We start from the raw sequence: 15,817 nt of genomic DNA on the forward strand, positions 1-15,817 counted from the left end.
CCAAAAAAAGTTTTGGGAACTTTTCTTTTTTCACTTCATGGCATTTGGAACCATGTTTACGTGATCTCCTTCCTTCAAACTATCTTCTTTGTTGAGAATTCTAAGATGACCCCACCAAAAGTCAAGTTAGAGAACTCCTCTCACTCTAGCACATGAAGATAATTTACCACCATCTACATATCAATTAAAATAAACATAGTGTCATCCAACATAACTATTTTCTTGGTTTTTGGATTGTAATGATGAATACATTTGTAAATGAGTTTTGAAGCTTGGACTATAACTAGAAAGCCTAGACCTTCAACTAAACCACATCCTCAAAGTTTCTTAGTGATAGGATGAATTCATTCAAATTTTACCCTCATTTGGAAATTTGCCATGTCATAGAAATAAAGGGATGTGTCTATGAAATTATGCAATTGAGACTTGATTCCAGTCAAACCATCAAAACCTGCAAAATTGGTGGCCATAATGTATGAATAAGATTTATAATCAAATGAGTGAATAAGAAAACAAATACAATAGTCACTGGCTCTCAAATAGTTATGTGTATTGATAGAATGAAAAATTAGGGAAACAAGGTAACTCCTAGTGATGTAGGAGCATCCAGAGGTATAAGGGCAATCCTGTGTCACCCAAAAAAAATATACCTAGACATAGTTTCTATTTCATATGTTTTCATTTCAAGATACCCATTTGGGTCAAATAAAGGTTCCAACTATCACAGTTCCACTATTAGTGTTTTGGGTTAGAGTTTTTAAGCACCTTGAGATACATGTAAATGCTAGAAAAATAGGACTATGTAATTGAGCCATAATTATCGTGAGTTAGAAGGTGTGATTTGGAGGGATGATTGTATCTATAATTTAGAACATTTAAGAAAAAGAATCAGGTCAAAAGGCACCATGGTTAGAAAGTTATTACAATTTTTTAGTTTTTGGAGACCTTTTAAGAATGCTTCAAAATCAGGTTTGAGGTATTAAATGACCTTGTACAAGTCCAAAAAATGGGGGAAAAGCTAAGCTGGTCCATAGGCTGTAGAACACTTTGAGAGCTTTCCAGAAATGTAAACAGTTCATCAATCGGAGCTACAGTTCAAAAGTTATGCCTCCCAAAAGTTCAGCTACCATTTCTGGATTCTTCTAATTTTGCACCAACTTCTAATGCGACTTTTGGAGCCTTCTATTTTGGTGGTGGATGCCAACTAGCACTTTCCAGAATGTATTCTTGATCCTTAACCTTTCAGGGTCTATTTAAGAACATTTCTAGCATTGTAAAAGGCAGTTTAGAGTGGAGTTTGAGAGAAGGTACTTTGAGAAGAAATTATCTCCAGATTTATACTATTGTAAGCCGATAGGGCATGTTTTGGAGTCTGTTTTCTCTGCACTAAGTGTATTGGCATATTTTCATAGTTAATAAAGTTTTCCCTTTCTTGTTGTGTCCATTCTATACTTGAGTATTGTCTGCATCACCTAGGTAACTCCTTTAACTCATCTATTATACTTCAGACTTCACACCACATTAGTGAAATTTAAGGAAATACCTATTAGAGAGTAAATGCAAAGACTCAATGGATATTTAAAAGTCTTTTCATTGTTTTTTTGGGCATAATAGTAACTTTTTGTAAATCCATTATTTACTTTTTCATTTTCCTTTAAGTTTTAGAAAGTTTTCATTGTGGTACTCCATTGATGAAAGTCTGTCGAGTGAGATCCTGACCAATATCATCCTCTTGTGATGGCCTAGTTCATTCTAAAATCATTCAAACATGCACTAGATACAGATGGGGCCAAATCAACTTGTTGACTTGATTTTTTGTTGTACAATTAGAAAATTGCCCGCATTGGTTGAAAACCTACCAAGGAGTAGGCAATTTTTGTTTTTCCACCAACACTCCTTTATAGGTTAAATCTTTGACAATTGCATTTTTGGTTGTTAAGGATATTTAGTTAAGGTGTACAAATCCACTTGGGTGTCACTTAACTTCTTGTTTTCCGCCTTTATCTCTTCTACAAAAAATTATCTTCATGGGTTGGAAATCCACCGAGGAGAAGATTCAAGATTTCCACCAAGGCTTAGTATTTGAGTGATAACAAATCCAACTCATGTTTATGAGTCTCATCTTAAACTCAAACACAAATTTAATTTAAAAATGTACCTTCTCTAAATCTTCTTAAGAAAAACACACCTCCAAGTGAGCCTTTGCAAAAACTTTCCTTCATGGGTTGGAAACCTATCGAGGAGAAGGCAAGATGAGATTTTTTGCTAATGCTTAATTTTTCAACCATTAATGTGTCATGAACAAATAAAGAATATTCTTAATCTATAATGAAGGAAATTTAATCTCTATTGAATTGGATCCTAACTTACTTGAAAAATTATAAGATAAAAATAATCACCCACCCAACTATGGAGAAAGAGAAGGTACATTGGGAAAATTTGATAGAGATTACCTAGCCGTTAAGAAATTTTACCTAGACTCAAACATCTGGTGAAAGAGACTGACCTCAAAAATAAAGACCTTAATCTTGCCAATATGATTAGACACACAATATATTTATTGGGCACAAGAGATAAGTGAAATCCTTTCCAATGCCTTCCAAGCGGCCAAGTTTTACAATTCCTTGTACATGTCTTCATTCTTAATTTACATGTTGGCTTCTTTGCAATTATGGTCTAACCTTCCAAGTTTAGAAAATTTTCTTGATAATTTTAAGACCTCTGAGTTCTACATGTATGGTTGAATGATGCATTTACCATGAGAATTTGCAGGGAACTACGAGAATGCCTAGAAAGGAGATTCTCTCCCGAAGCCATGGCTACCATCAACCAAATCAACTGCTATTCTATTCAGTTCTCATCCTTTTCTTATCTGCTTCTTCCAGCTTTGGATGGTTTTCCCTTCAAGCTACCAAGATATTCAAGTGATATGATAGTACTAATTTAGATTAACCAATAAACCTTATAGGTGAATGTCCTAAGTAGAAGCCTAAAGAAGAAAGGATATCAATTCCCTCTAAAGGTTAGAGATTTCATTTTTGGTACCCATTCAAATACCAAGAACATGATGAAGGTGTTTGAAAAGAAGTACAAGCTAGATATGTATGAAGTTTTGAGGCCTATGTTCAATGGGTGTGCTAGAGATGTTTTGCAAATTGGGAGTGTGATAAAGCATATCACCACAATTGAAGATTATTGGGTTGATTACAAAGATGAAATTGAGAGCCATCATTGAGCCTTCACAAGATTGATAGTTGATCAAGTGATGATGTATAAGATAAATATAGATATAGATAGAATTGAGGATGATGGTCAAAATATGTATAACAATACTTATTTGACCAAGTTGAGGAATACTCCCATGAGCTTTGAACCTTTTGAAGATTCTATAGAAGATCTCAACATAATGATGGCTATAATCTACAAGAGGACTAGAAAGTGGGTCTAGTGGACCATGACACGATAGAGCAGGGGCAAAGGTGCACTAGCCCAACCCTCCCTAAATGTATCAATGACTTCATCTTCTTAAAGTGGTCCTTCAGGTACAATCCTACCTCTTAGTCAGGGACCTACTCAACTAGATGGAGGAGGAGATCAACCTCCTAAAAAGAACATCCCACTTGATAGAAATTGTTAGGATTGTTTAGTGCCAATAATCAGAGAGGAGACAGAGACTGAGAAGAAGAAGGTTGAAGAATTAAAGGATAGTATAGTCACAGTGGCTCTCTCACCCTATAACAGTCCACTCCCATCTATAAGTGCTACATTACTCCTACCAAGTAGTCCCCAAATACAAGTGGTTGATCTTGGAGATGGTGGAAGTAGTGAAAGTAAATCTACAAATTCAGATGAAGCAACAAAGAAAACATATGAAGTGGAGAAAACATCTCAAGAAAAGAAAGTACCTGAAGCTCCAAAGCTCATTTCCTTGGCTTCAAATAATCCTTTTCTTAAAAGGTAATGACTCATATTGAGAGGAAAATTTTTAGCATAGATACACTTGGGACAACTTCTAAGGTAATTGGTACTCAGTCATGGCTCGAGAATACCTTAGAAAGAAAGAGGAAAAGGAAAAAAGAGGGAGCTCCAAACAAAGAGAATCTATCTCTAGCTATCCATTCTTGATTGATGTTGAGAAAAGTTAAGAAGAAAAAGAATTTATCCATCCTCAAGTAGGACCTAGATACCAGGCACCTACCTATGGAGATAACCAAGTGTAATAAAGAAGGTAGAATTGAAGATCTAAACACAGATGAATTCACATTACAATCTTTGGATCTTGGAGAAGTTACGTATGAAACAAAGGTGGGTTTGTGGAAATCAAAAAAATGAGGTGATAGAAGAACAAATGGAAGGTCTCAAACTTTCCAAATTTAGAATAAAGGTGGAGATCCATGAACTTAACTACTTCATTAGGAAACTAATTGCCCTACTACCAAGTATTCTAGAAGTGCCACCTACCAACAACCTTACATTGACATACATTTAGGATATCATCTCCCAAAATCAAGAAGACAAGAATTTTATGAGAATATGTAGGGAGCGGAGAGAAAAACTTAATTTTGAAGGACTTGTAGTCATAGAGAGACTCGGTAATGTAGTGTTGAGGCTTGAAATAGAGAAGGATAACATCTTGGCCAATTGGGCTACTCTATCAATAGAAAAGGAAAAGAGTGAAGATTACATCTCCCTCTTGAAAATGGTCATCCAAATAAAGACTAAAGAAGCAATGGAAGAAAAGATCCTACTAAAAGGAGATGAGCCCTTGTTTGAATGGCAATTGAGCTTGCAATTCAAAGCTAAAATGATTTTGGTGGGATAGGAAGGATTAAAAGAAACAAAAATAAAAGTTGAAGAGGAACATGACAAGAACTATGCATTTCTAAAAGGCTTACACTTTGACTACCAAACCAGTGGACAAGGGAAAGGATTAGTAGGAGTTTTTGTCATGAAAAATAATTTCTCTAGTTATCTAGATAATCTAACATAGAAATCTACTAATCATTAGAAAATAGGGTCAGGTCTCCAATGGCTCAATGGGTGTATACACATTGCGATGGAGGAAACAAAATTGGCTAGAGAACACTCCAAGTGGCTCTTGAGATACACCAATGTTCAAATTCATAGATACAAAGAGCTTATTCCTATCATTGTCACTGCCAAGGCCTATAAGGAGAAGCCAGAAAAGGGAAAGAAAGTGAAGTGACCTTCCTCCAGCCTATTTGTATTTCGATGTGAAATTGTAACTGATAATTGGCTCCTTTCCATTTGTCATTTTTGAAGAGATGAATCAGTTTATTTCCTTTTTGTAATGGTCATCTTGGAATCCTATATGTACCCAATTGAAAGATTAATGAAAGGTTGGGTAATTTTTGGTGTAAAATACTTCAGGTTATAGAGACAAATTGAATGTGTTTTGTGTCAATTATTTACTATTATATTGCATGTATTAGTTTAAATGTCTCTTGAATTCAAATTAAACTAGTGAATGAACAGAGCTTTGTTCCCCTATTTAGTGCAATAAATTGAAGATGATAGTATTGTCTGAAGTAAAAAGATGCCCTTTCAGTTTTGTCTTAAATTAGTTTCTTTCTATTTAGAAGTTAAAGGTCTCTATCAAGTATCTTAGCTTTCCCATACATTTCATTAATGCATCATCAAATTTTGTGGGTTCATAGGATGTATGAGTTCACAAATTTGATTAGTGTAAAGATCCAAATTCTAGCCTAAGTTAGTTCCTGTCTAGGCCTAATTTGGTTTTCCTCTCCCGTTCTTTGGTTAGTAACAAACCCCATTTTAGAATTAGGAATAAATAAATTCATCACAAATCATAAATTCAAGGGAGATGCACCTTAAAATTCAAAGGGAAATCAATCACTTAGTGTGGTTTCCCAACTATTGTAATAAATCATTGTTCACAAGTTTTGGGTATTTAAGAGTTAGATTGAAAAGAACAACCATCTTTACGAAAACTATGCTAGTGGGCTCCAATGTGTTTACCAAGAAATAAAGGGGCTTATCAAGAAAATATTTGGCAGATGTCACAGTGCATGCAATGCTTCTTGCCCAATGTATTTCTATTTGGAAATTGTACTAAAATTTATGGTAAGGGGTATACCCTCAGCAATAAAATGCTTGGAAATTATGATTTTTTGATAGAATATCCAATGAAATATAATGACCCCAAGGGTTTTATCAATAATATCAGTCTAGAGAAAAAAGTTCAAAGCATAGCACTATGATTATTGGGTTGATAAAGGAATTGATCATAAATGTACTACAAGGATATGTTGAATGAAGAATTATCTAAATAATAAAATTATGATTATAGATTGGTCGAGGGATAGACATAATCAAGGGTACAAAAATTCATTATTTGAAGAAGAACATTCTATAAAGAGCATTGAATCAGTACTAAAACATGAAGTAGATTTAATATGGGATTTTCCCACACATGTACTCACTAAAATAGGGGTGAAACCTTTTGAGCAATAAGCATGGTGCAAACAAGTTGAAGAAGTGATGCCTCTTGACAATATGTCCCCTCAACCTACTCTTGAAACAATATTCTTAGTTGACATTTCTAATTTAGAAGAGAAGGAAGACGATGGTGATGATGAATTTGAAGAGATAATGACATTTATAATTTAAGAGTAAGTTCTCCCTCTAGCAAGGGAATTGATGAAGGAGCATCCTGGGTAAGGGAAATCGTGCATCACCCAAAAATATTTCTATTTTGTTCTCAATTATGGCTATTTTAGTACAAAGTTGCTATTTCTAAAATCTTACTATTTTTAGTAATTCATTCATTTGAGCTCATAATATTCCAATTTCTTCCCTAGAGGTCCACTTTAGATATATCATAATGTTGATGCTTATAATTTCAGTCAAATAAATCTATTATATATATGTTCTTTACATTTGATATATAAGGTTATATATATATGATTCAATTTATTATTATATTATTTTTCTAATTAATGAATAGACATGTCCCATGAAGGGAAATTTCTAGTCATGCCAGGAAATTTCTAGTCATGCCCTATTCTCAATATAAATGTAAGAGGATGTTTCTCTTGATACATACATACCAAAAAAATGGCAGTGCTACTATATCTACAATCGATCCTTAGAAAACCAACATGGTATTAGAGCTAGTTTAAATACTTTCAGAATGAAATAAGTTCAGTTGAATTATGTGTACATGTTAATGAAAAATGAAATCTGTAGATGCATTCCTCATATGCACCTGGTCACTAACACATTGGAAAAAGAAACATTAGATTTTAGTCTATGTCCTCACCTTGAAGCTCTTTAGTGAAACCTTCAATATTGTAAGAGAATAGAGAATGTGCCCACTTCTAGTATGATTTAATAGAATTTTTGTGGCTTCTATAGTTGAAAAACCTTAAGAAAATAGAGTGGGTGAAATTTGAATCATGACATTCAACATAAATATGAGGAAAAGAACTCCAATTTCTTGTATTGGCATGTATTCAATGTCTTAAATTGAAATGGACACGATGCAACTATGTAAGTAGAATTCATTTGTTGTTTTAAACTAGAATCTTATTTTCCTTGATATAAGTAGATAACACAATGAACATTATCATTTGAAACAATGACCTACAAACAAATCAAAGGAGACCAAACAAACTTGGATCATGGAAAGTTAATAAGACATTTGTTATTGCCCTTCAGTCTATTTCAATATCTTCTTTCAGCTCATTTGTACAATGAACGCAAGGATATAGGGAAGTGTTTCATTTGGTCAAAAATTGAAAGTGGATATTCTCATTGTACAAAGATTGTATAATAGCTAGACCGTGCCATTATATATAGATAGAAGAAGAACAATGCAAATCTACCTACATTGAACCATGACCAAATTCATTCTTATTGACATTGGACTAGTCTACATAGCTCATGAATTGATGTAGTGAAACACTAACTTAATTGTCCTATTTTATGAAGTGGTGACAAGGATGATTGGCATGGAAGCTGTAAAGAGTGAATTCACTTATTATATAGGATCCAACTTAATAAAGATGTGAAATTTTATGTGAGTTGATAAGGAATTTTGACAAGGATGTGATGATTATATCTTATGCATAATTCTAAATTGTGGAGTCAATGGAAGATTAAGAAAATTAAAATAAAATAAATGAATATCCCTCATTTGACTCATTAAATGGATTAATCACTAAGGATTTATATGAGAAAACTAATATTTAGCAAAATTCATGAAAACTTGGAGAGACAAATTTAACAATATTGTTGTGAGAATTGTATCCTTACAGAGTTCATTACCAACACTTCATTTCCAATAAATATAAACATATTATTGTAAAAATGAAAGGACAACATTACTTATGGTTAGTGGTCAACTATTAAGGTCCCACTTCATCACACGATAGGTGGTTTGAATTAGTTATCCAAGGTCTAGATGTACACATATATCTTTTCACAGCATAATGAACCCATATCCATAAAGTATATTCATGCACGCATCCATTAGATCATACTATCACTTATACTTTGTAGGTTACTATCAAATCAACTTTGCAAAAATTTAAGCATGAAACATAACAGATTCAATAGCACATTTGACACAATGATTTTATGTGGAAACCCTATTTGGGAAAAACCACCTATAAGATGCTACTCATTCTCACTCTTTTGAAGTGATGACCTATGAAAGGCCAACCCTATTAAAGGTTACAATACATATTGTTAAATGTGACTTGGTTAGAGGATTTCAATCACCTTGTTAGGAGTGAGCCTTAATAGAGGACTTTAGATCAGAATGTCACCTGGTTAAAAGATTTACAAATGACTATTAGGTCAACCTTAATCCAAAGGATTTACCCTGGATAGGTACAATTATTAGAAAGTAACAATAAGACTTGATTTGATAATGATGCAGGAGCATCTAGTGGTGTAAGGGCAATCTTGTATCACCCAAAAAATGCTTACAGATAGTTTTTGTTTAATGTGTTTTTATTTTTGGATACCCATTTGGGTCAAATAAAGGTTCCAACTCTCACAGTTCCACTATTAGTTTTTTGGGTTAGAGTTTTTAAGCACCTTGGGATATGTGTATATGTAGAAAATGGGTTATTTTATAATAGAGCTAAAATTATTATGAGTTAGAGGGTGTAATTTGGAGGGATTATTATACTTGTAATTTAAAGCACTCTAGAAAATGAATCATGTCAAAAGACTATACAGTTAGAAATTTATTGTAGTTTCAAGTTTCCTGGAGACCTCCTAAGAGCACTTCAAAGTTAGTTATGGGGCACTAAATGGCCTTATACGGGGTAGAAAAATGGGGGACAAGAAAAGCTGGTCCACAAGGCTATAGAGCACTTCGAGATTTTTTCAGAAATGTAGATGGTTCATCAATCAGAGTCCTAGTTCAAAAGTTATGCCTCCCAGAAGTTGAACTACCATTTCTGGATTGTTCTAATTTTACACCGACTTCTAACATTACTTTTGGAACCTTTTTTTTGGGTGGTGGATGCCAACTAGCATGTTATAGAATGTATTCCTAACCCTAAATGAATTGGGGCCTATTTAAGAACATTTCTGGCATTGTAAAGGCAGTTTTAGTGGAGTTAGAGGGAGGGTACTGTGTGGAGGATTTTTTTTTCTAGAATCATATTATTGTAAGCTTGCAGGGTATTTTCATTGATAATAATATTTCCCTTTACCTGTGTGTTCATTTTGGCTTTTGGTTATGTCTCCATCAACTGGTATTAGATCAGGTTTTCTTAAGTGTGTAGATAGAGTGTCGATTGTGAGGCAATTTGCACCAGGACTATGTGGTTGTGGGTTTGAGACAAGAAGATGCCTCCATGAAGGGAACATGGTGGAAGGGATAGAGTTGTTACTCCTAAGGTTGGAGCTCTCCAGAGAAAATTTCAAGCATTACAAGAGGAGATCCGTAGAGGACTGAATATTGCCACAAGCAATGAAAGTGAGGAAGAAAATGAAGAAGAAGAAAATATTGGACAAGAAGGGGAAGGTAAAGAGGAAGTCCTAAATTAGGCAGAGGAAAGGATTTTTAGGGCCATTTCTAAGCTTGGAAAAAGACCTAAAATTGATGTGGGTATGTTTTCAGGAACTCTAAACCCAGATGAGTTGATCAATTGGATCAATGAACTAGAGGAGTATTTTGAGTATGAGGATATTAGAGACCTAGAGAGGGTTAAGTTTGTGAAGGCCAAAATGAAAGGCCAAGCCAAAATCTAGTGGCAAGAGATTCAACTAGAAAGGAAAATAATAGGAAAGGAGAAAATCATAAGGTGGGATCACATGGTGGACAAACTAAAGAAGCAGTTCATTCCTATTGATTACAAGCTTGATTTGTTAAGGAAAATGGACGATTAAAGCAAGTAGGAAAATCTATCCAAGAATATATAGAGGAATTATATTGACTTCTTATTAAGGCAAGGCATGCAGAAGCTAATAAGGAGAAGGTTTTCCATTACCTTAGTGGGTTCTAGCATTCAGGAGGAATTAAGTCTAGTAAGAATGACTAGCATTGAAGAGGCATACCAGTTTTCCCTACGAGTTGAAGAGAAGCTTAAAAAAAGGTTTGATGGAAGGCAAAGAGGGTGTGGTCAAAGAGGAAGGGGTAGTGGTAGGTGATTTGGAGGCTGAAATGAGACCTAGAAGAAAAACTATGATGTGGGTACTAGCAAGAACTAGAGGAACGAGGGTTTTAACCACTCCCATGATCAAAACTTTGCAGATTAGAGAGGAAGAGGTAGAGGACATAGACAAGGTTTAGGAAGAGGAGGCTTTCATGGTACCTATTTTCATTGTAATAAAGAACGTCATTGTGCATTTGAATGCCCTCAACAAAAAGGAAGGATAGATAGGAGAGCTGATGGTCAAGCAAGGGTTGCACATGTGGATGAGGATAAAGGAGGAGTTTGTTTTGTACGAGGTGCAAGTGCAAGGATAAGTGTTGTGATGTGATTGTTGATGGTGGCAGCATTGACAACTTGGTGTCTGAGGAGATGGTATCTAAGCTAAAGCTCAAGAGAAAGAAACACCCCCAACCCTATCAGATGGCTTGGGTGAATGATGATCATAAGGTGCTAGTTATTCAGTAGTGTTTGGTGAAGTTCAAGATTGTGAGTTACCATGATGAAGTTCTCTGTGACATTATTGCAATGGATGTCTGCCATTTATTATTGGGAAGACTATGGAAATTTGATAGACATGTTGTACATGATGGTCATGCAAATACATACTCTCTGAAAAAGGATGGAGTTCGCCACAAACTGAAGCCCTTGATAAAGGAAGGTGAAAGTTATGCACTAGTGCTAGGATATGTCTTTTTGATGGAATTTTTTTTTTGGATGGTATGAAACATTAGTGTATCTGTTATGCTTTGATTCCTAGAAGAAATAAGGAAGGTAGTAGTGAAATTCCACCTGAATTTTTAGGCCTATTAAGTGAGTATGGAGATGTCATCTCTGATAATGTTCCAAAAGGGTTGCCACCAATAAGATATATCAGTCATCAGATAGATTTAATCCTTGGAGCTAGTTTGCCTAACAGGGCTGCTCATAGGATGATTCCTACTAAAACTGAGGAGCTAAATAGACAAGTTCAAGAGCTATTGAGGAAGGGTTTGATTCAAGAGAGCTTGAGTCCATGTGCAGTACTTGCAATATTGGCAGCAAAGAAGGATGGAGAGTGGAGAATGTGCACATGCTTTTGAGCTATAAATAGAATAACCATCAAGTATCAATTTCCTTTGCCAAGGATGGATTATCTTATGGACTGCTTGAGTGGAGCTTAGTACTTCACAAAGATAGATCTCAAGAGTGGCTATCACTAGATATGGATATGCAAGGGAGATGAGTGGAAGACTACATTCAAGACCAAGGAGGGTCTATATGAGTGATTAGTCATGCCCTTTGGACTGACCAACATGCCAAGCACCTTCATCCAGCTTATGAATGAGATACTAAAGAAATTCTTGGGAAAATTTGTTTTTGTCTATTTGGATGATATTTTTATTTTTGGTAAGACATTGGATGAACATTTATTGCACATTCACAGTTTCCTTGAAAGGTTGAGGGAAGAGAAAATGTTGATTAATTTGAAGAAATGTAGCTTTATAAAAAAAGAGTTAGTCTACTTGGGGTTTGTTGTATCATCTGAAGGTCTCAAAATGAATGTAGAGAAGGTAAAGGCCATCTTGGAGTGGCCTACTCCAAGGTCTTCTACTAAGGTGACATCATTTCATGGTCTAGTTAGTTTTTACAACAAGTTCATTAAGAATTTTAGTGGCATATGTGCACCACTAACTGAAACAATAAGGGGGGGGGGGGGGGGGGGGGGGGTTAGGAAAGAGTTCAAGTAGACTACAATAGTTGCAAGGAGTTTTGAATTGTTGAAGAAGAAGGTGATAGAACAACCTGTGTTGGCACTTCCTCATTTTAGTAAAGTGTTCTAGGTAGATTGTGATGCTAGTGGCAGTGCAATTGGGGCTGTTTTGAGCCAAGAAGGTAAGCCTATTGCATATTTTAGTGAAAAATTGAATGATGCAAAGAAGAAGTATTCTATTTATGATCAGGAGTTCTATGCAATCATTCAAGCCTTAAAGAATTGGAGGCGTTATTTATTGCCAAAAGAATTTTTCTTGTATACTGATCAACAGGCATTGTAGTACCTAAATAGCCAAGGTAAATTGAACCAAAGACATATGAAGTGGGTAGAGTTCATGAAGAGCTATAAATTTGTATTGAAACATAGAAGTGGAAGGTCTAATAGGGTTGTAGATGCATTGAGTAGGAGATAGTTGATACTTACAATAATGTAGGTTGAAGTGGTTGGGTTTGATGAACTCAAGAATTTGTACTCGGAGGATCCTGATTTTGTTGAAGCATGGAAGGCTTGTAAAGAACTTGTTACTATAGATAGAACCAGGTGGCTAGATTATTTGATTTAGGATGGTATGTTTTTTAAGGGCAGTAAATTATGCATTCAAAGGAGTTCCATGAGGGAAACCTTGATAAAAAAGAAACACAATAGGGGAATGGCAAGACACTTTGGTTGAGATAAGACCATTGCCATTCTTAGAGAACATTATTTTTGGCCTCAAATGTCACATGATGTGAAGAAATTTGTGCAAAGTTGTTAAGTATGTCAAGTAGCCAAAGGATTTAGTCATAATACTAGGCTTTATCAACCATTGCTTGTTCCATCAAAGCCTTGGGAGGACATAACTATGGATTTTGTTCTTGGATTTTCAAGGACACAAAGGGGTAATGAATCAATATTTGTGGTGGTTGATAGGTTCTCCAAGATGGTACATTTCATCCCATGCCACAAGACTCATGATGTTGTACATATTGCAAATTTGTTTTTTAGAGAGGTGGTGAGACTACATGGTCTCCTAAAGAGTATTGTTTTCGACAGAGATACTAAATTTGTGGTGTATGTCTGGAGGACTTTATGGAAGAAGTTGAGGATTGAGGTTTAGTTCTACACATCATCCACAATTTTACAGATAGACCGAAGTGGTAAATAGAAGTCTGGGAAATTTGCTAAGGTGTTTAGTGGGAGATAAGCCCAAGGGATGGGATTTGATTCTACCACAAGTAGAATTTTCTTACAATAATTATGTAAATAGGAGTACTGGTAGATCACCATTCCAAATTGTGTATGGAAGAAACCCAAGGACTGCAGTAGAATTAAGGAAAATGGAGCAACGAGAGAGGACACGTGCCAAGGTAGAAGAATTTTCTAAACATATCAAAAGCCTACATGAGGAGGTCCATGCACACATCACCAAGATGAATCAATAGTAGAAAGCTAGCGCAAATCAAAGGAGGAGACATAAGGAGTTCCAAGTAGGGGATCTAGTTATGGTACACTTACGAAAGGAATGGTTTCCAGTGGGTACTTACAACAAGCTGAGGATGAAGAAATTTGGCCCCTATAATTTTTTGAAGAAGCATGACTCGAGAAATGAATATATGAGGTGGAGTTGCTAGATGGAATTTACATTTCTCCTATCTTCAACATTACAGACTTAATAGAATATCATGATGATGGTGCAGATGAGGGGTTGATGCTAGAGCCATGTCCAATTCCTACTTCTAAGAAGGAGGAAATAGAAGAGATTCTGGATAGTCATGTGGGCACGAGTACCACAAATAGGTAGTATGAAGAGTACCTAGTGAAGTGGAAAGGATGACCAATAGAGGACTCAACTTGGATATCAGTAGCGGAGGTTTCCCATTTGGGTTTCCCTCTACCATAAAGTGACAGGGTCACTTTTCAATCTACCCTAGGTGTCTGATGTAGGAGCATCTAGTGCTATAAGAGCAATCTTGTATCACCCAAAAATATGCTTAGAGATTATTTCTATTTAATGTGTTTTTATTTTTGGATACCCATTTGGGTCAAATAAAGGTTCCAACTCTCACAGTTCCACTATTAGGTTTTTGGGTTAGAGTTTTTAAGCACCTTGGGATACGTGTATATGTAGAAAATGTGTTATTTTGTAATAGAGAAAAAATTATGATTAGTTAGAGGTTGTAATTTGGAGAGATTATTATACTTGTAATTTAAAAAGACTCTAGAAAAAGAATCAAGTCAAAAGGCTTTATGGTTAGAAAGTTATTGCAGTTTTAATTTTCCTATAGACCTCCCACGATCACTTCAAAGTCAGATATGGGGCACTAAATGACCTCATATGGGGCTAAAAAATGGTTGACAAGTGAAGCTAGTCCATAGGGTTGTAGAGCGCTTTGAGTGATTTCCATAAATGTAAATGGTTCGTCAATCGGAGTCTCGATTCAAAAGTTATGCCTCCTAGAAGTTGGAGTACCATTTCTAGATTCTTCTAATTTTACATCGACTTCTAACGTGACTTCTGGAACCTTTTTTTTTGGTAGTGGATGCCAACTGGCATATTCTAGAATGTATTCCTAACCCTAAATGAATTGGGGTCTATTTAATAACATTTCTGGCATTGTAAAGGTAGTTCTTAGTGGAGTTAGAGAGAAGGTACCATGTGGAGGATTTCTTTCTCTAGAATGATACTATTGTAAGCCCATAGGGCATGGTCATTGATAATAATATTTCCCTTTTCCTATGTGCTCATTCTAGCTTTTGGTTATGTCTCCATCAGATAACAACTTACAACACACTTGCAGATTATATATCTATATTTTAGTCCTCCATTTTGATTATCTTTCATACACTTTAGCTCTGATAGCTTGCTCACCCTTCAAGCATCCATAATCTTGAACCTTCTTTCTTTCCTTGCCAATAACAGTCTCTTCTATTCAATCTCTAAAAGAAGCAATACCTTAGACCTCTTGCCTAACTTAGGTTCTCGCACATGACAACCTTTTCTTTTGACCAACCATCTCTATAAATAGCAAATTAAGATCTTTTCCATTCATCCTCTATTGTCTATTTTAGGGTTAGGTAGCATTAGGTAGGATTCAATGAATCTACCCATCTTTTTATTTTAGTCCCTTCAAGAAACTTCTTCTTCAATCCTTTTTGAATTTGTCTCAAAATAATTTACCATGAATTTTGTACCACCAAATCATCATAGTTATCTTCTACACACTTAAACAAAATGGTTAGCTCAGATTCATCAAATCTATGATTTAACATGAATACTAGCATGTGGCATCAATATGTCATCACTCGACTTCCATAATGTTCTTCCACTTGGCATCCACTAGATAACTTGGCAAACACTAAAGTTTATTAGTGCTTGGCAACAACTAAACTTTACTCGGCTTACACTCTATGACTTGGTATACACTAA

The sequence above is a fragment of the Cupressus sempervirens genome, chromosome 9 (genome assembly GCF_028749045.1).
Source record: "Cupressus sempervirens isolate cs-2001-9-10 chromosome 9, ASM2874904v1, whole genome shotgun sequence".
Taxonomy (NCBI): domain Eukaryota; kingdom Viridiplantae; phylum Streptophyta; class Pinopsida; order Cupressales; family Cupressaceae; genus Cupressus; species Cupressus sempervirens.